Source organism: Mirounga angustirostris, unplaced genomic scaffold (assembly GCF_029215605.1).
Source record: "Mirounga angustirostris isolate CCGP_5_RB_7025 unplaced genomic scaffold, mMirAng1.0.hap1 SCAF_3, whole genome shotgun sequence".
Lineage (NCBI taxonomy): Eukaryota > Metazoa > Chordata > Mammalia > Carnivora > Phocidae > Mirounga > Mirounga angustirostris.
The window spans coordinates 105,400,921-105,422,712 of NW_026991711.1; the positions used below are offsets into that span (position 1 = coordinate 105,400,921).

At 39.3% G+C, this 21,792-nt stretch overlaps 1 long non-coding RNA gene across 1 annotated transcript in view; it reads right to left on the reverse strand.

Annotated features, from left to right (window-relative positions):
* Positions 1–1,560: 1,560 nt before the first annotated feature.
* The window catches only part of LOC129045633 (uncharacterized), a 62,041-nt gene continuing 41,809 nt past the window's right edge, over positions 1,561–21,792 (reverse strand). Inside the window, exon 4 of the long non-coding RNA XR_008505628.2 lies at positions 1,561–1,602. This is a non-coding gene — a long non-coding RNA (uncharacterized LOC129045633). The remainder of the gene's footprint in view (positions 1,603–21,792) is intronic.

Below are 21,792 nucleotides of genomic sequence, written 5' to 3' on the forward strand. Positions count from 1 at the left end.
ACTTTCCCCTCATTCCTTTTTAGAATAATTTTCTCCTCATTCCTCTTTTTCTTTTCACTAGTTCTGGAGAAACTTGGGGAAAAAAATTCAGAGCTGGGCTTTGTCTTACAGAAGATAAGGACAATGTGTGTCATGTGTGTGTGTGTGTTAAATTTATTAAATTGTCTATATACATTTTCCTCTTGACCTTTTTCCAAGCATCCAATCACAGCATTTTCACCTGTACTGACTCTGACAAAATCATTACTGACACATAAGGAGCCCCTCAAGGAAGCTAGATGTCTTCTCATCAGGTGGCTGAGCTTCCAGAGTAGAATCCTCAGTTCTTCTGGACAGACACCCTTCCTCTGGTTTTGTTTTGTTGCAAAACCTATTTTTCACTCTGACCATGAAAATACACATTAATTAGTTGGAGAAACAATATGTGTTGACAAAGGAAAGTAGTGATGAGAGGAAGTTCACTACTTTTACTACAAAGAAGATTCTGGCAGGATGGTCTGCTAACATATTATTATAATAATAATTCTTATAATAAGTAGGATGTACTAGTCCCCCAATAACAGAGACATTTTTCCAGTTAGTTCTCTTTTTTCTGCCTCATGTAAAGACAGAGCTATTATTGTGGCTCTCTGAATCCCCAGGGGGATGCAAGAGTAGCTGAAGTAAGACAACGTTGGTAAGACCCAAACCTGCCTGGTGAGTGCAAGGACCTCTTACCTTGTAGAACTACATAGACAGTTTTATGTTGATCAGCTCCTCTGGGGAAAGCAGGAGAAGATGAATGACTTGGGAAGAATTTACCAAGAATTGGGGTAGAAAAAAAAGTACTCAAAAGTTTAAATACTACATTTTAAACAAAAGTCCCAGGGGGTAACTGTGGGAGGTTGTAAATCCCTGATACTGACTGGTTTCTGAGACTCTTCAAATCCTAAATAAAGATTATAATCTAAATATCAGTTCCCTCCAGGTCCTAAAGCTGAGAATAGTGTACTATACTCCAAATTCTAAATCAAAGTGTTAGATCTTTGAGGTTGCCTGTACAAGAGGATTGGATAAAATTGATTCTGCCATCTATTGCCAACTCACCTCTTGATTATAAAGAGCAGAAAGCAAGAGAGGCCTGGAAGTAAAGAGTGATGGACAGGGTGTTGTCAGCAAGCAGCTCAGGCTATAAGGGAGAAGATTATTTCATCCTCAGAAAGTTTAATCCTCAGAAAGAGAAGTCTGGAAGACATAGGGTCTGACATCTTACCACTCATGGCTGAAAGTCTTCAGGCAACCTTTGAGTAACCTTTGGTAGCAGGTTTCATTGGAAAGTATTTGCTATGGCCTAAATGTGCCTACCCCCTCAAATTCATATGTTGAAACCTAATCCACAATGTGATGGTGTTTGGAGGTAAAGCCCTTGGGAGGTAATTGGGTCATGAGGGAAGAGCCCTCATGAATGGGATTAATGCCCTTGTAAAAGAGTTCGCAGAGAGCTCCCTTGCCCCTTCTGTCATGTGAGGATATACTGAGTAGGCGGCCATCAATGAGGAAGAAGGCTCTCACCAGACACCAAATTGGCCAGCACCATGATCTTGGACTTCCCAGCTTCCAAATCTGTGAAAAATAAATGGTTGGTGTTTTTAAGCCATCCAGTTGGTATTTTTGTTATAGCATCCTGAATGGGCTGAGACCATCCTGTGTACCTTTGCTTTGGCAGTACAAAGCTGAATCATTGTCCCTGCTCCATATATATTCTCTGCAAAAGGGATCTGTAAATCATGTTATCTCAAAAGGGGATTACTCAAAGGAGTGAGATGACCCCAAGATGGTTGTTTGGGGGAGTAGGTTGTAAGAAGCCAGGAGTTGAAGGAGGTGCAATTAACCAGTACCTAAGGTATTAACTGTGTCAGATAACTGAAGATTAGAAGTCCCGAACTTGAGAAAGAATTAGCAGTCAGGCCTACAGCACATAGAAGGCCTGATGCGAGGTTACAATGACTCAAGTGAATTAAGTCCTTGTATATCTCACCTAGCTCTGGCTTTGTTCCAATTCTGAAGGTTCAGGGAGCCTACACCTGGGGGAAGAGGAAGGGAATGCAAGCCAAGGGGAATAGTAAAGAAGCTGATCTAGCCATTTTTGTCCAATGCAGTCTTTCTAGCCTGAGGCAGGCCCAAGCTGGGAGAGCTAAAAGGCTTCAAACAGCGTAAGTCAAAGAAACTAAAGTGTAGATGCTTCACTGGATTTTAATTTTAGTATCTGAGTGGAATAGAAGCTGTGGGATTATCCATTGTGGAAGATAATGAGTCAAAGGATCAAGGTTAATAGAAAGTTGTTTTCTGCTTTCATATACCCAAATCTGGCTCATTCAATAGTCAGGATTTTAGAAAAAAAAAAATAACCTTGCCGATTGTGATCAGTGCTGTCAATGAGCTAAGCAGGTCAGGAGAGGCCTCTCTCAGACAAGTGTCCTTGAATCTGAGGCCTGAGTGGTGAGGAGGAGCCAACCAAAGAGATCTGAAAGAGCATTCTCACCTGAGAAAACAGTAAGAATGAAGGCCATGAGACAGAAGCCTTTAATAATCTAGGCATGGACCAAAGGGCAGCATCAAAAACAGAGAAAAGAGGCCTCTGGTAAGGTTGGCATTGGAAGCAGAAGCCTAATTCTGAAGTACCTTTTAGATTTTAGTCTTGAGTTTGAAATTAATTATAAAGGCAATAAGAAGCTATTAAAGGATTTGAAGGTGATCAGATTTGTACTAAAAACAACACCACCACCACCAACAACAAAGAAAGAAAATGACTCTGGCTTCTGTGAGGAAACTGTATGCTGGTGAGTTAAGGTTGACGGAGGAGCACCTGCTGGAAGCATTTTACCAGTGTAGGTAAGATATGATGTCACCTTGGCCTAGGTATAAGCGGAATTGGCTGAGATGTGGATGGATTTCAGATATAAGTTGTAGGTAGAACTTAGGCCACACACTGATGAGAGGGTCAATTAAGAATCTTTAGTGGAGGGCGCCTGCGTGGCTCAGTTGGTTGGGCGGCTGTCTTCGGCTCAGGTCATGATCCTGGAGTCCCTGGATCGAGTCCCGCATCGGGCTCCCTGCTCGGGGGGGGGGGTCTGCTTCTCCCTCTGACCCTCCCCCACTCTCATGTGCTCTCTCTCTCTCATTCTCTCTCCCTCAAATAAATAAATAAAATTAAAAAAAAAAAAAGAGAATCTTTAGTGGATGCTATTCGTGCCCTGCTATTACCTGCTTCAGTGGTAGATATATCCATTTCCCAGCTGCCATGAGTGTTAGCTGCTAATTGCTCACAGCTACTACCTTCTCTGGAGAATTTTCACAAGTTAAACAGTAACTGCAGTACTCAGAAATTTATGTCCTCCAATATCCCACTTGTGATGATCCAGAAACCTGACATGTGGTTATAAAAGGCCAGCATCCTTGCCTCAAGGCGAAAACAACTTAGTGTACAATTTGTACTCCAGAGTTTCCCAGTGAGACCATGCTGGAGCTAGTCTCACTGAGCTCTTTTCCTCAGTCCTCTCCTGTTTTCCTCCCCCCTTTCCCTGAGGGCACTCACTAAATAAGTCACTTGACTATCACTAAAACAGTATCAATACAATAAATCGCTTGAGAATCCCTGTCTGAGGCTCTGCTTCTAGGGAACCCAAACTGAGAGAGGATTTAATTTTGAACATGTTACTTTTGATATGAATTTGAGGCAACCCAGTGGTAATGTTAAGTAGGTAGGTTGATACATGACTCAACCTTGGAGAGATGGAGTGTTTGGACATCAGTAGCATATGAATGGTATTAATAGCCAGAGAAATGGATGAAGTCTCCAAACAGGTGTAGTACAAGAAAGTCTAGGACTGAGCCCTGAGATTGACAACATTTAGGGTAGAAGATGAAGATCCTGAAAAAGAGGAAATATGATATCTTGGAATCTGAAGAAACTGTACCTTTATGCCTAGATTTGGGGGTTATAATGGGGTTCTACTATATGATTTCATGGGAAGTATTAGACTCCCTAGTGACCTTGACTGTCTCTTTCACTATACAACATGGAGAAAATTCAAGAAATGTGATTTTCTGTTACAGATCTTTTAATCATTGATACCTGCAAACTGACGCTTTGAGTCTTCATAATGCTAGGTAAGGTTATTTCATGTTAACTGCACAATTAACTCATGTCATCAATGAAGCTTTTTTCATTTGAATTAAGTTCCCAGTCCCTTTAAAATTAGAATTTTCCTCATTTGCTGAAGTCTTCCAATTACTTTCTAAGTTGAATTACTAGTGCACTAAACTTTTATTTCCAGAGAAATGAGTTCAAGTAGAGGTCATCCATGCAAATGAGTTGAGTGATCTCAAACTAGTATTTAACTGTGTCTTTAAGTTCTATCTATATTGGTTTATTTTTAAAGGCAAATGAAAGGTGAGAATATAGATCTTGTGTATTTATTTAAAGAGAGATTTCTGAAAATGACTGTATTTTCATCTAAATCTTCAGCACCCATCATGTAACTTATCAGGGAGCAAACTTTATGGCAGGCCAGAGAATCCCAAGATGAAGAGACAACAAGCCAAAGAGGTGGGTCTAGCAACAAAGATACTCTGAGTTAAAGATGCCATGGAAATTTTATCTATATAAATTATTAAAGTTTAAACTAAATTATAAGGTAATGAATTCTTATTATGAAAAAGCTCAAAGTTTTCAATTCTCATTTAATCTTTCCTGCAATGCTTTCAGTTAAGTAGTATTTTTTTTTTTTAAGATTTTATTTATTTATTTGAGACAGAGAGAATGAGAGACAGAGAGCATGAGAGGGAGGAGGGTCAGAGGGAGAAGCAGACTCCCTGCCGAGCAGGGAGCCCGATGCGGGACTCGATCCCAGGACTCCAGGATCACGACCTGAGCCAAAGGCAGTCGCTTAACCAACTGAGCCACCCAGGCGCCCAAGTAGTATTTTTTTTCAACTTAATGATGGTCCAAATAAAAAAAAAAAAATCCAAGCAACTTGTTTAAGAAAGCAAAGCTAATAAATGGTAGATTAGGATTCTAATCTAGGTCCCTCTGATTCCAAGGTTCATACTTTTTCTCCCATACCAAGATCGACCATGAAGACCCAACTTATTATCCTTAGATGTTCCAAGTGTCTTCAGTGTTGCAAAAGAAATGAACTCCAGAAGATAAGATTCAGGGGAGAAGTGAATTCTGTATGTCTAGTCTTTGACTCTTTCCCCATGGGAACGCCTCCCAGTGGGTCATCACTCATTGATCCTCGTACTTCTTTTTGTCCCTGTAATGTAAGGATTGCATTCCTCTTTGTCTTGAAGCACAATTTATTTAGACATAATATTTTTCCAAGGAATTTACAAAATATGTTGGGGATGTGGGTAGGGGCTGATACCAAGTGAAGGTATAAAATATATAACTTTTCTGTGTCTATTTCTATCCCTCTTTTGCATAAGGGTTGAAGCAGCTTTGGACAAAAGGGAATAGAATTCTGACCTCCAGAGCTCTATACTCAGAGATATAACAGATTGCCTGAAAAACAGGAATTATGTTGAAGATGAGATTGCAGAAAAGGAAAACAGGATTCTGAGAGTAGGGAGGCTGGACATCTGCTTGAGCTTCCCCACCAAGGTTGAAATTGTTGGAGGCCATTAGTGAGTCTGAAAAAAGTGTGTTAGTTGGTACCAGAACCTTATTACCAATATCTGGTCTGGTAAGCACTGAATTGCTGCAACCCCTGGGAGCTTGGGTTATCTAACTGAGGACCCAGCTATGGATTACACAGGTGATGCATCATTCTTTTGCCTTATTCAAATACAGTGATGCTTTTCTCTTTTTACTACAAAGGGGCAATGATGAGGACTCTAGACCTAAGATGCAGGGCAAAACAGGTGGCATTCTCCAATACTATAACATTCACAAATGTTAGATGCAGTAGTGGATTTCCCAAGAACTTAAGTGGAGGCCAATATTTATGAAGTCCAGCTGCTAGTTGCCTTGGAATATCCCTCTTAAAATTAGTCTCAAGGGGGTTCTGATTTCCTACTTAACTAACAAGTCTTTAAAATGTGTAAGATTCACTGTGTTAATCAACTCACTGCCATGTCCTACTCCTACTTGGGGATTTACATAAATATTTGAGCCAGGGTGGTTCTAGGAAGACTGTGCTCACTGCAAATAAGCAGGGTAAAAGTTCAGAGCTATTCAGACTTGGATGTTAATATTAAAATAATCATATCTGTACTCAGAATATGGAGTATTTTACATCGCTGTTACAATCAATGTCCGGTAAAAGTCCTTTCACCCAAGCTTATTATGAACTAGGACAATCTTACCTAAATTCCATTATACCGTTAACTTTTATGCATCCATTCAGGTCATAGTTTACTTAAAATCTTTAACTTATCATTCTATGCTCCTAAAGGAATATATCTTCTAAAGCCAGTTCACTGTAGTTTCAAAATATATTTTAGTAGTGGACTGAATGGTGGTCCCCATAAAAATATACCCATGCCTTAATCACCAGAACCTGTGAATATGACTTTATTTGGAAAAAGGGTCTTGGCAGATGTAAGTAGGTTAAGGAGCTCAATCCAGTGATATCATTGGATTATTTAGGTGTACCTTAAGTCCAATGGCAAATGTCCTTATAACACCTTACAGCAGGAGGAAACAAAGAGAAGAAGGCCATACGAATACAGAGGTTGGGGTCATGCAGTCACTAGCCAAGGAACCCATGGAGCCAGCAGAAACTGGAAAAGGCAAGGAAAGACTATCTTCTAGAGCCTTCAGAGAAAGCCAAGTACTGCCAACATCTTGATTTTAGACTCTGGCCTCCAGAACTGTGAGACAATAAATTCCTACTGTTGAAAGCCACTAAATTCATGGTAATTTGTCACAGTGGCCACAGGAAACAAATGCAATTAGTAGCAGCACTGAAACTATACAATAACTACAACACAAATATTGTAAAAAGTGGGATACATACTCTAAGAGTATGGTTACTGAATAAGAGGTAAGGTTATTCAACACCTACTAACATTTTGGGAGCATTTTGTGCTGAGAACTATCCCCAGTTTCTCTGTAATTTCAAACCTATAGAACCATACAAAATGGGTGAGACCATCCTGGTTTTACAGCTGATGAAACTGAGGCTCAAAAAGGTTAAGATTTTTTTTCCTGAAGACCACTGCAAGAAAGTTAAGAGAGTGGGGATTTGTGTCTAACTTCAAAACCTTTGCTCTTTCTAATATATCATTCATCCTGTTCCACATGGGGATCATTGCTTTTAGACCATCTCAAAATTACAGTGAACTGGTGGTATAGCTGGAGATAGTACAACACAAATGTTGGCTGACAGAGACTTAATGTCATTAAAAACACTATAATTATCATCTTCCAGTTTTAAAATATTTCTTTGGGGATCTTGATTCTCTTCCTAGAAAAAGGCTATACATGAGCTATTGGTGAATCACATTTACATCCTCCTTTGCTCAATGTCCTCAGCAAGATTTTTAGAAGCTAAAAATCACGCATGAGACTGACAGTTCACTCCTATTATCAAAAAAATCAACAAAAATTATATTTGTTGAATATGAACTAAGAGTACAGATGGGTTAGATGAAGTTTGGCAAGGTCTGACCTAAATTCTTAGCAAATTTTGGGGAGGATTCCAAAAGTTTCCATGCTTCTCATGGCCAGAAGGTTATGTCTGCATGAGCAATTATGCCCCCCGCGCCAAACCTCTTAGAATGATAACTTTAAGAAAAGAAAATCATATTGTAACCATCCCCTAGAAGTTATTCTTAAATTGCTGATATACTCCTAGCTCTTTCCTTGGACAAACTGAACAAACTGCTGAGATTGTGAACATTTGTTATTGTCATAGCAGAAGGTAAACTATTTTCATAAATATGCAAATATCTCCTACTGGGCTTCTATAATATTTCTAGCAACTGTGCTGCAGCGTATGTCTATTTCAAATCTGATGATATTAAAAAGGAGGAGAAAGTGCAGAGCGTGCAGCTTGGAAATATCTCTGCCCAGGAAAGCTAGCAATTAGAGCAAGGGATAGGCGAGCAGCCTGGGATAATGAACAGTACCAAGATAACCTGCTTAATTTGATCTTCCTCCAAATCTGAGGGTGTTGTAAAGGAATGGGCTTTGTTTCTGTAGGGGAATATAGTGAAACACAGGCAATCTCTTTATGATATCACTGCTTATGGACTCAGAGGTTTGTATTATTTCAAAGAAAAGTAATACTTAATCTAAGACAAGAGCCCCTTATCATACTGTTTGCTTGCTTGTTGCGGGGGGGTGGGGAGGCTTTCTCTCCACCATTCTGTGTGCTTAGGGAAGTCAGGGACCCTTGACAACAGCCCCTTGGAATGTCCATATACCCTCCCATGCTGTCAAAGTAAAGGAGGCTCTCCTTAAGCATGGGTTAAATGAATGAGTGACTAAAAGAGAGGGAAAGATAGATATAATGATAAGAGCAAAGGTTTTTCAATCAAACAAGACTAGGATTAAGTCCTTGCTCTACCAGCTACTTGATCTCAAAAAAGTTCATAATGTCTCTGAGCCTTCGTTTTCTCATCCGAAACTACTAGACACTGGGCCTGGCTTATATTAGGCATTCAATTCATGTCAGCTGTTATTAAGTTCTCAAGATAATAAGCTCCATAGCTGACCCTGGGAGAGTAGGCCTAGTAAGGGATTTATTTTTTTTAAAAAAGGTATTTTTGAGCCCCCATGGTATGACAGATGCTGTGCCTGGCTCTTGAGATACACAGATAAAACACTATGGCTTCTACTTTCACCACAAAGTGGAAAGATATATACTTAATAATAATAAGTGTAAAATGTATTATCTATTATTATAAAAATGTTATTGTTAGTATTAAAATATGATGGACATTTTAACAGCCATGCACAAGAGTCAGTGGGAACATATTATAAAGAATGTCAGAGAAGACAAGACAGGGAGACAGGAATAGTTTTATAGGGAGGTAGTTAAACTTATTAGTGATCCCTGAAATTACATAATCATAATAGGAAGTTTTGGAAATGGGCTGAGTTGAAGGTCACAGAGTATTTCAGGGATAATAACTAACCATTGCCAAGACACTGAAGCAATTACCAGTGTTTCTAGAAGGGTTGTAAAAATCTCCTTGACCCCAAATCTTTCCCCAATAATTGGTTCCTTCTTTTGAACACTGCCCTGTCCTCTACCTGGGAAGGTAGAACACAAAGCGTATGAGGCTGCAGTGTGCATGGGTGGTTTAGACACAGTTTTCTGTGAAGACAATTCCCCCAGGCAAGCCTAGGTGAACATAAGGCAAAGCAAACTAGGTTCCATGACACATTCCAATTTTTCATAAATTTGTCTAAAGTAGACTGAATTTTTAACATTTAGAGCAATACATATTTAAGGGAAATATTCATAGCTTCCTATGCCATTTCCAGGCACAAATGTTTCAGGTCCCGAGCTCTTTTTAAAAGAGCTGCTGCCTTTTCTCTTCCTACATCCACATGCATATTTGGAGGAGAGCTCTGCCAGGAACTGGGACCTCCCAAGGCAGATCTCTGTTACTTTGTACTCCCTAATCCCAACTTCCCCTTCTGATTCTGTAAATATTCAAAAGTCCCCTTTTTTATGTAGATATTTGTGAATAGCTCACCCTAAGACAGAGCTTCAGAAATCATAGAAAATTTGAGCATAAATATTAGTGGGAAAGTGTCTTAATGTGATGTGAATTGGGGCGGTTTCTCATTAACAGAGCATGTCACCAATCCTTATCCAAATTGTATCTCATGGGGTCCTAGAGTGTCCCCGGAAATATTCTCAGGTGCTGCCATATGTCTTCAGGAACAAATAGATCTCTAGTCTCCTCATCTCCATCTCAAGCAAAATGACTTCACTTACCTGTATTTATATTGAGCTTTTAGGCAATATTCTGTTTAAGGAAAATGTTTCTGCCACTTCAAAAATTTGAAAAACATTGATCTAGAGAAGTGGTCCTCAAACTTGAACAGGTATCTGAGTCACCTGAAGGACTATTTAAAACACAGATTGCTCTGTCCTACCCTTAGTTTCTGATTCAGTAGATATGGAATGGGGCTGGAGAATCTGCATTTTTAACAAGTTCCAGATGATGCTGATATACTGATCTGGTAATCACACTTTAAGAAAGAATGATCTAGGGAGACAAAACTGACTTGGGAGGAAGGGGCCCTAGATTCCAGGCTTAGATATATTACTAGCTAGTAGTAAAAATTTTGAGGAAATCATTCTCCCTCTCTGAGCTTTAGGTTCTACAACTATAAAATTGGAAAGGATGGGGAAGGGTGTAATTTTTCAGATGCTAGTGATAGAGAAAACAACTCAGATTGGCTCACTAACAAAATGGAATTGGTTGGTTTGTGAACTTGGAACGTCCATGTATAAATGTTCAAATTTATACATTGCTGGACACAGGTTCTCTAACAATGTCATCAGGATGCTGTGCCTCTCCACGTCTGGGTCTGTCTTCATCTTCAGGCAGGCTCTCCCTCATGATGGCAAGAGAACCACCAGCAATGCCATACATATATTTTACTGACTTAGCAACCTTAGACAGTATCTGTTTTCAATAGTTTGAGCCAAAAGTATGAAGGCTGATACTCATTTCTTGGAATGAGCCAATTTGGGGCTCTGTTGACCAGACCAAGGATGTGTACAAATTCATCGAACTAAAGGGTAGGATAGACACAGCTCAGGCCACAGGGATGGAAAGTGGGGGAGATCTGATTCCATGAAGTTACACCAAGGTGTTGCACTCAGAAGAGCCAGGAATGGTGAGACAAAGTCAAAAGACAACTCAAGGGTGAGTAAATCAGATCAATGTTTCTCAGAATCTTTTTTTAACCTATGGACCAGCAACCAAGAACACTTTGTAAAACTTTCCTTAAAGGGGTTTCAAGTCATTGCAGGTTATTTTTCCTATTTTGTAATATAAAGTTATGTTGACCATTTTATGTACTTTTTAAATATCACTCCCTCCTCCAGGTTTGTAACACCCTAGATGGGATCAGGGCAGGTGTTATCAGTGAGTAAGCAGAGGTTTTGGAGTTAGCCAGACCTGAGTTTGAATACCAGCAACACCACAGACTATTTCCCTTGACCTTCCCATCTTTGTGGATATCAGTACCTACCTTCTAGGGTGATGGTAGGCATCCAGTTAGGTGATGTCTGGAAAGTACCTGCCTACTCAAAAGACTCAACAGATTACAACTATTTTTATTATTACTGCCAAACTTGATGGGGCTTTTTTGGTCAAAATAGTCTAGACACCAGCTAGAAGCTTTAGTCTGTGGTCAATCAGATCCAGATAGCCAATTAAAGTCATCAATTTGCCAGACTCAGGTTTTTTTTTTCCCCCCAACTCTCAGCAAGTCCTGAAATCTTTTTAATAAGGATTCTGCGAGCATTTCTGGGAGTTTATAAAATAAGGCAGAAAGTAGCCTGGATGAGATGAGCATAAAAAATGGAAAACAAAGAGAACCTGGAATCAGTGGGAAACTTCATTTTCTTTAATTAGCATATTTAAGTGAAGTTTAGAAGCTGCTTCTTCCCTGAAACATTGCATTTTATTAAAAGCTGTTTAGAGCTCATAACCATTCTGCTGATTTTCTCAAAACACGTTCTCCTTATAGGCCGGTGCTAAACTGTGCATATGAAATGAGCTCAGCTTAATGTTGTGTTAAAAGAATTTGGTCTCTAGAGCTGTCTCTCTTCTTAATAATATGTAATCATACTCCATCTATTTAGTTTTCATTTAACTTGCCCCATGCAGGCAATGAATCCAGTTTAATTAAATGTGCCTTTAAATAGTTGAACGGCACTCATTTGCACCTAGCAAGCCTCCCTTTCATCCTATTAAGACCCCCCTCAAGATATAAAACCCAATAAAGAAGTCATGTAAAAAGTGTGTCTCATAATGCAAAGGAAGTCTGATATTTCCTGTGTACTTTAGTGGAAACTTGCAGTAGCTTTTGGGCAGTGTCACAGCTGAATAGAACCAGTGTGCGGCCTCTTGGATTGTGGAGTGGTTATTTGGATCACTCCTCATAAACAGCACATTTGGAAATGAGCTAGTGACCCTTTGGGTTGGAGTCGGCCATGCCCAAAGTGAGGCCCTACTGAGATACTAGACAGCTGCCTATGGCGGCTCTCAGAGAGCCTCTGAAGTAGGCATGGCCAATGCCTTTGGTCATAATCACCAGGGACACAGGGTGGGAGAGGCTGCAGTTTCTCCCATTATAAGATTTGAAAAAGGGCAGGGAAGTTGGTCCTAAAAATTGAGAGAGGATAGTTAGGTGGTATTTTCCAGTCAAGAAAGGATAATATTAAAGAATTGTTAAATAATCATCCTCATCAGAGCCCTTCAGTTAAAGAATGGATTTCTATTCAACCTAATGCTTCATTATTCATGCATTTAACACATTATTTATGTGTTATGTGCCAATTGCTAGCCCCCTACTGACCAGGGACACGACAAAAAACAAAGCAAAGTCCTTATTCTCTTTAAACTTACATTCTAGTTGAGGGAGACAGAAAATAAACAAAAACAAGGAAAGAACAAATAAATACATGGTCTTGGGTGCTAAGTAGAAAGAAAATAAGTCATATTAAAGAGTAGTGAGATTAAAGGGGTGGGGAGTTGCAGGGTAGTGTGGACGTAGTGTCAGAGAAGACCTATCTTATTAGACACTTTTGTAGGATCAGATTTGACACATCCTTGTGAGCTAAGTCCAGTGCTGGGCATTTTCACATAGTATATTAGTGATGAGGGTTGCTTCAAGTGTTTTTTTTTTTTTTTTAAGATTTTATTTATTTATTTGACAGAGAGAGACACAACGAGAGAGGGAACACAGCAGAGGGAGTGGGAGAGGGAGAAGCAGGCTTCCTGCGGAGCAGGGAGCCCGATGCGGGGCTAAATCCCAGGACCCTGGGATCATGACCTGAGCCAAAGGCAGACACTTAATGACTGAGCCATCCAGGCACCCTTGCTTCAAGTGTTTTAAGCAAGAAAGTGACATGATCATACCAGACCTTTAGAGACTGTAGAGAACAGACAGCAGGGAGGGGGTTGGGGGGATGGGGTATCAGGGTGATGGGTATTAAGGAGGGCATGTGTGGTGATGAGCACTGGGTTATATGCAACTAATGAATCGTTGAACACTACATGGAAAACTAATGATGTATTATATGTTGGCTAATTGAACATAATAAAATATATATATAGTTTTACTACCAATTTAAAAAAAATGAAATGCCATCTTTGTGATATACTATATTTTGCTTCTTGACTGCTTAATTTATTATATCTTGCCATTAACAACCTATATTAATTACTGTAGCTTCATATCATGTTTGTAAATCTACCTTATTAGTCTGTTTCCAAAATTTCTTTGTTATACATAAACATTCATTTTTGCAGATAAATCTTAGGAGGAACTTTTCAAGTTCTAAAGTAAAATTCCATTGGTATTCTATTAAGTTTTTTTATTAAAATTGTATTAAATCAATAAAATAAATTAATATTGCCAGATTTACAATAAAAAAAAAAGGAGACAAGTAGAAGTAGAAAGACCATGTAGATGATTGTTACAATGTTCTAGGTGGAAACAATGGTGGTGTAGGTACGACAAAGGAGATGCAGAGAAAGCAACAGACACAGGTATGGTGTGATGGCTGAATGGACAGGACTTGGTCATGGATTAAATGTGGGAAATGAGGGAAAGGGAAGGGACTTCCAGTTTTGTGAGTTAAGTAATGGCATATTACCTATAGGTAATAAAAGAATGTGCATGAGAATACCTATGGGAGCACATTCCAGGGGGACAGCTGCAGTAAAGCACATAAAGTGAAAAGGGATGGAGGTGAGGTCAGAGTGGTGAGGGGAGTAGGATGGGGCAGATCAAGTCAGGTTTTGAAAATCTGTTTTCAAGAATTAGGTGTTTTCTCTGAGATGGGAAGCCATTGGAGGGTTCTCAGCAGAGGCTGCTGCAGGGAGGCAGGGTAGAGGAAGCAGGAAGAGCAATTGTTGCCATCAGGTAATGGACGACAGCAGCTTGCATCAGGTAGTTTTGGTTTACATGGTGAGAAAAGGTCACATTCTGGAAATATTTTGAAGCTACAGTTGATGTAATTTGCTGTTAATTTGGATGCTATGTATAAGGGAAACAGAGAAGTTAAGGATGCCTAGATAGATGATTCTGGAAGCTAACTGTGAAAAGGAGTTGAAAATAGGGAGCGTTGGCTGGATGGAGATGGGTGGTGGGTTCAAGAACATGTTTGGATGCTAATTAAAAGAATCCACTAAGGGATAATAATTCAAACATAAGAGGAAGAAATATAACTGATATAGAGGGGACCATGGGAAAGTGAGATGGGAACTAGAGACCTGGGAGGCTGAATATTGGTAAAGGAAACTTCTTCTTTTAAAGCAGAAGAGATGATGAAGAGAATTGGTTTTTATGTAGAAAATTTGATAAATTTGGTAGCAGGAAGGTGGAGATCCCATTTCATGGTTTCTGTTTTATCTTCGTGATATGAGGCAAGGTTTTCAAAGGTTAGTGAAATTGAGTACATGGGAAGTTATGAAGAGAGTGGAGAATATATGAATGATATTTTAAAGCAAATACAAGAATTTTCCTAGTAGCACAGCCAAGTTAGAATGTTAAGCACTTTTGAAAGCTCCGCTGAAATCTGGGATCACAAATTTATAATCACACTAATCTGCCTGGCTTTGTGATTTTTCTGCAGCAATACTCATCTGTTCAGATGCAAGCATGGAAAAGACAAATATTAAGATCTACCCAGGAGTGTAGTTTTGCCAGACAGGTTGGATGAGAAGAGGGAGGGGCAAGTGAGTTTTTGCAGGAGCATGATTATTATAATGTGTCATGGAACATACACTGGATAAGGAGATACCTGAAGACAGGGAGGTGTGATATATCAAATTTGGATGTGACAATGGATTGCTGTATCAGTGAAGTCAGTGGTGTACCGTGGTGGACACATGCCTGATTATGTCAACTGGAAAGAAGTGAAGAGTTCTGGTAGAAGAAAGTAAACTATGCTTTTGTGACTTCTGAGTAGATTATCTATTAGAGATGATACAGATATGAAAGGTATTGTGGAAATGGGTGGTTGAAGTGCAATGGGAGTGAAGGTCATTTGAAATGAAGAGATAACTCAAGGAAGTAAGAGATCAATAAACTGTAGAAATCAAGTATTGGAAGTTTTCTGGAGTAGGGTCAAAGTTGAGGTGGAAAATGAACAAGCATGTAAAATGTTTACTGAGGGGTGCCTGGGTGGCTCAGTCAGGTTAAGCATCTGACTTTAGCTCAGGTCATGATCTCAGGGTCCTGGGAACAAGCGCCACATCGGGCTCCCTGCTCAGCGGGTCTTGAGCAGGGAGCTCGCTTCTCTCTCTCCCTCTACCCCTCCCCTCACTTGTGCTCTCTCTCATGCTCTCTCTCTCTCTCTCTCAAATAAATAAATAAAAATCTTTAAAAAATAAAAATATTTACTGAATGGGGGATTATGCCTCAACATTGGTAAAGGATCAGTAGGATGGTACAGAAGGATTCTGTCCTCCTCAAAGAAAAATGGAATGTTCTGGAATTACCTCTACGGAGAAAGGGAGATGATAATTCTACCTCCTATTCCTATTAGGAGATAAAGCCACCCTTCTCTTCAGTAGGCTATAGGAAATGAAGTTCATACAAAAACAAATAGATGGAGGGACCTTCGCAAGGCATGATGAGGGTGAGTGGATTTTGCCAATTAGGTCATGTGTTCCAGAGGAATGGTGGAAGGGTTTGGGAAAAGGGAGTGTGGAAATTTAGCCTCAGTGTTGGGGAGTGGGGTGGGTGTGAAAGATCAGAATGTGATTGGTGGCTTGTTATGCCTATATTTCAACATCGAAGTATGATGGTGTGATGTGATGGTAGGAGCCTCCCTACTGATGGAGGATATTAGAACTAATAGTATCTCTCTGTGACCTGGAGGTAAGGCCCAGTGTGTTATAAGGGGTCATCTTTACTTCCCAACCTGCTGGTATTAGAACCTTCAGTGAGTGTAATCATGGCTTGCAACAATGGGAGAGCTCAAAATAAATGGCTCTTCTCTGGTGAGAATAGGCAGTTGACTCTTGGGCACAGGGCTGGAGCTTCCTCTTCGAGTCCAGCTTGGGTGGTGTAAGTGGAAGATGAGCCCCTCATATGAAAACTATCACTAAATTGCTCTAACTTCAAGAAACTGTCAGAGGCCAATACAAGTTGTAAGGTGGCAAAAATGATCTCTCTTTGGAAATACTTTCAGCCAGAGAGGGCACAGCCTGGGCACACTCAATGGGTTATGGATGTTCTGGTGACCTGTGTGTGTGCGCAATGTCATTTATCTTTCTCTGCAGTCTTCTGACACAGCCAAATTCCTTCTCCTTGTTAGTCAAGAATCTTCATGTGGAAAACTCATGTGGAACAGAACATAGGTCCATAGGAAAATCTGTTCTGAAAAATAGTTGCATTTTGTACTTCTCAGATCAAAGATCATAAGGGAAGAAAGATGAAACTTTTTAATCACTGGGAGAGGCGGACTAATGAGTCACCCATTTCAGTAACTGCAAGGCAGAAAGCACCTCCCCTTACTCTTTCCACCCTGGACAGTGAAGTGCCAGCAATACAATAGCCCTGAGCAGAACAGGAAATATTCATCATAAGAGCTACACATTCTCTACTTCAGTTGCCAACTCCTTATAGGCTCATACTGGAACTCTATTGAATGTGTAACATTTTGATTTAGACTTAGCAGTGGGGAAAGATGAAGAAGAAAGTGAAAATGAACTTTTCTCCTTCTATTCACAGACTGAAATATCATCTAAGTTCTGATTTGGAATGACTAATATGGCAATCAGGGGAGAGTGAGAACCTTGCAGGAGGATCTTTGGATTGTTCTTGGAGTTAAAGGGTAAATTGGAAAGAGGAGAATAGTTTTTGGACATATTTGCAGAATTGGAGTGGAGACCATGCACACTTTCTTGGAATCAGGTTCTAGAAATCGAGTCCTTTTTTTTTTTTTTTTTTTTTTTATTTGAGACAGAGAGAACGAGAGAGAGAGCACATGAGAGGGGGGAGGGTCAGAGGGAGAAGCAGGTTCCTTGCTGAGCAGGGAGCCCGATGCAGGACTCGATCCAGGGACTCCAGGATCATGATCTGAGCTGAAGGCAGTCACTTAACCAACTGAGCCACTCAGGCGCCCCTAGAAATTGAGTTCTACAGATTTTGAACTTACTCTCTGTACTGCACACAGATTTTTAAACTGAGTCTCAGAGAAAGAAGGAACGATCAGGAAATAGAGACAATTAATTGAATTAAAGTGCAATTTTGACCCAAGGACCTTAAGCAGAACAATAGGTTACTCAAATATTGCGTACTATCAAAGAAATGAAACAGGAGAAGGCAGGTGATTATTGGCCTATTATCACGTCATCAATGCCCCATTAAGATGTATTTTAGTAGACCATAAATTTACTGCAAAATAGTACTATATGACAGGTATTTTTAAGTCAAAATCAATCAATAAAACGTCAAAGACCACTGATGAAATAATGGAATAGATTAATAAGAATGTAATATACAGATCACGTCCTTGGACTGAGCATTTGCTTAGATATTTCTCACTTATACTCATGAGTCTGGAATCCTGACTCCAACACTTACTATGTGATATTGGACATGTCACTTAACCTACATTTCTATCATCATCTGTAAAATGGGAATAATGAAAACAGTGATCCCAGATAGCTGCCATGGTGATTACTGTATAATATGGATTGAGTGGTTGGTACAATGTCTGGCACGGTGTCAGTCCTTAACAGTTTCAATAACTGTTGGTATAAGTGAGAGAAAGTGAACCTTAGTCATTGAGGTGATATGTGAGTAGGATATAAACCAGGACAGATGGTTATAGGGCCATCTATAAATATAAATGGCCAAGGTGAAGTAGGGACTTGGCAGTATATACCATTCTCACTCAGAACAGCAATGAAACTAAGATTTCTTGCTCAAAAAGCAGAAAAAGAGTTTCATTAAAAGTACTAAATACGAAGTTTTTTACCTTTTTTCCACGTATGTCCTTTGCTCAAGTATATGCTCAATTATCCCACAGGACTTCACTTACAAAACACACAAAAGATTAAATTTAATAATTTAATTTGAAACTTAGTATTTCAAGACAGCAACAGTAGAGCATTAAACCAAGTGTTGGGTTTTTCTGAGGTCCTGCTCTCACTGCTCCATAGTAATCAGTCAATGGTTGGAAATGGAGATCAGTAAGAATTAATTAGAACTTTTCAAATATAATGGGAATACGTCAGAATCTCAGGCATTTTTCCTCTGGACAGACCATCTGGGGTGTATTTTCTAGTTAGTTGAATATAGCTGGATTATCAACCAGTCTCACTTATTGTGGTATGCAAAGCCTACTTACACACAGAGGTATCCAGAGAAAACTATACACTAAGTTATTTAGTATATTTTGCTCCAAATAAGCTGCCAAATACAATTTTAAAACTAGATAAAAATTCTCAAGAAGCACCCCAGGTCTAACCTGTGCCCTCAAAATTGGATTAATAGAATTCACTCATAGGATTTGCTTGCCTAAACCATATGGAACCCTGATTGCTAATTTGGGAACTTTATTAAATAATGGATTAAGATTCAAAAGGAATGCTTCAGGGAGTGGCTAGTAATAGTTTGGTCAAATGAGACAATTAATACAGCACAGGGTTATCTATTGGGTCTGAGTGGGATTCCTATCCCACTGCCCAGCTCATAATCAGTAGGGCAAAGAAAACAAGTCCACATAGACTAAATGGCCAAGAACAGATGAAGAGCAAGCTAATGGTATAGTAATTAGGAACAAAGCCAAAGCAGGATTCACAGATTGCCAATGTTAAAGAGAGGCAAAGATGTGCTGGATTCTGAAAAATGGACTTATTGGGACAGGTTTTTTATCAGCATGTATTTTTAAACTAGATTGGGGATGATGGTAATAAAGAAAATATTAGCCCCATATCTGGGTTTGTTTATAGATATAGTAAAATATTTGCAAAGTCCCCTTTCCCTTTTCATATAATAATTAACATTGGAATTGTGTTATTTTCCAATATGGCTGTTAAAAACTGCAAAGTAATCATTTTGAAAAGTAGAGCTTGTAAAAAAGTTGGCCTGATGCCTAGAGGGAAAGCAAACGATCTGTCTTTGAGTAGATCCTTAGATAGGTTTTGATCAGGGCCAGATGGTACCAGAAGAGACATGATTTCAGTCTCACTTCTACTGTTTACTATATGTGACCTTTGTTGGGTCTCACTTCTTCACTGGCCTTCAGGATACTTCTCTGTCAAATGGAATGACTGGACAATTTCCAAGTTTCTTCCAGGTCAAACATTCAGTAATCCTTCCCTTAAAAGGACTCTGCGAGACAGTGGAAGAATAAATAACAACTAGAACTTACTCTGGAGTGAGGCTGTTATACGTGGACACGTGAAATCACCTATGCTTATGCTTTATACAGCTATATATTTCCCTATCAAAGCTTCAAGTCTTCTCCATGGCCTTTCCAAGTATATTGGCACATGTGGTCAATTGCCATTACAGTAAAAAACATAATTACAGTTTTAAATATTGTAATCATCATGTAAGTTTGATGACACGCTTTATTTCTTCAAATTAAAATAAAAACAGATCAACCCCCCAGAGCAAGTTGAGAAGAGAGTTGGCTATCCTTGTCAGTTGGATTTCCACATCCAAAGAAGAAGAGGCTGGCTTTCTAATCAGTCTGTTGCAGCTTCTGTACCTATGGTTTTTCACCACTAAAAGATGTCACTGAGGAATTTGGCTGATGATGTCCAGCACTGCAGGTTTTCAGTAGGCCAGCTTCCATCAATGATCTTTCAAAATAACTCCACTTTTTGGTGCTAAATTCAACCCAAATATACCCTACTTGGTTCCTGAGATCAGCTCTCTTGGCTCACTGTCATCCTTCTCTGAAGGATCAAGAAAGCTTTGTTGTCTTCTTCTTTTCCCATGAAACAGAGGATTATTCCCACCTCTCTTCTAGACCACGAGTCCTTATTTGACTGCCTTTTTCAAGGGTTGTTATGTGTATCATCTTAGGGAACCCCTCCCTATACCTAAGAGGTGTGCAATATGGTTTCAGAAACTCCTTATAAAAATAAATAAGTTACATGAGAAGACAAATTATTCTATTAAAATCCTTTATCCTTTATGTCTAATTAATAATAATAATAATAATAGGTAATCTGAGCATTTATTTGATAGTGTTGATGTTTCTCATTTTAGGGAAGAAAACTTAAAGTATCTTATCTACGACAGTTAAGAACCGGGATTTGAAGGCAATTTTGGCATCAGGGCCTGAACTTATAGTACCTGGAGGCACAAATAGAATGATATATTTGAGCAAGGCCCACAGTGTCTAGTATAGTCATGGCATCTGGTGAGGGAAAGAATGTAATAGAAGATAAAAAGATAATTTAGTTTAATTTTAGAAGGATTTGATGATCAGACCATTATCTTATTTGAACATGAGAACCCTTAACACTGTACTTCGGTGAGGGCAAGGAGAGAACTTTACCATGGTACACCATTTTTAAATATCAAGACACATGGGTGCCCCAGGTAAGCTGATAACTTGATGCACCTTCAAAAATATTTGCTTTTAGTATATATTCAACACTTAAAAAGGAAAGGCAGGTCACTATGTGAAGAATATTGAATAAAGGGAACCCATAGTGGAATTGCTTGGCCTTGCATGTATTTTTCTGAGTTCTGGCTCCAAGCTTGCTTGTAAGATAAAAAATGAAAAAGAAAACCTTTCCATCAATTTGAAAAAGAAAGAAAAAGCCTTATATTTATTGGCATCAATCATTATTCAATCAAGTCCTTAAAGGGTCTCATTCTTCCTCCAAGGCTCTAATAGCATCCTAGACATTTGTCATGTTTCCTGGTTCCCTAAGACTTTTCCAATACTACCCTAAAGGAAGGCCAGAGAACTGGCTTTGTCAGCTTCTTGCATCTGGAATTCAGGTATGTTACCTGGGCTCCACCAACTGGACGAAACTTTGCAAACTGTAATAGAAAGTAAATAGTGGTAAAAGCAAAAAACTACACAGAATCCTTTTTTTTTTTCTGTTGTTGTTGCTGTTGTGTTGCAAGATTAAAGGAGAAATATCCAGCATTTGGGGTCTGTGGTGGCTGTGATGGTTTAGAAGAGGCATCAGTACAGGCAGCAAGATAATTGCAGAAGCGATGAGGTTGTGATGCACAAGTGGTGGTGATGCAAATCATTTTACCTGCTGTGCATTGGCCTCAGCTGCAGTTTTCTCACAGACCAGTATTACAGTGTGGTTTTGGAGCATTGCTCGGAGCATTCCGTCTCCAGCTTGCTTTCAATGATTCTGTGATCTGCTAAATATCTTTTTAATAAATTCCTTTTCTGCTTAATCATCGTGAGCCAGCTTCTGCTGCTTGGAACTACAATTCTCATCTGGTACACTGTGTCCTTTCTTTTCAGATAAACTCAATTTTCTTCACCTTGTTACATATTCAGTGATGTTTTCAATCCTCAGTTGATGGTTTGACAGCTCATATGGGTGGGTGCCTCAGGCAGTTGTTGTGCCAACCTGCTATTGAATCTGGAATTGCATATT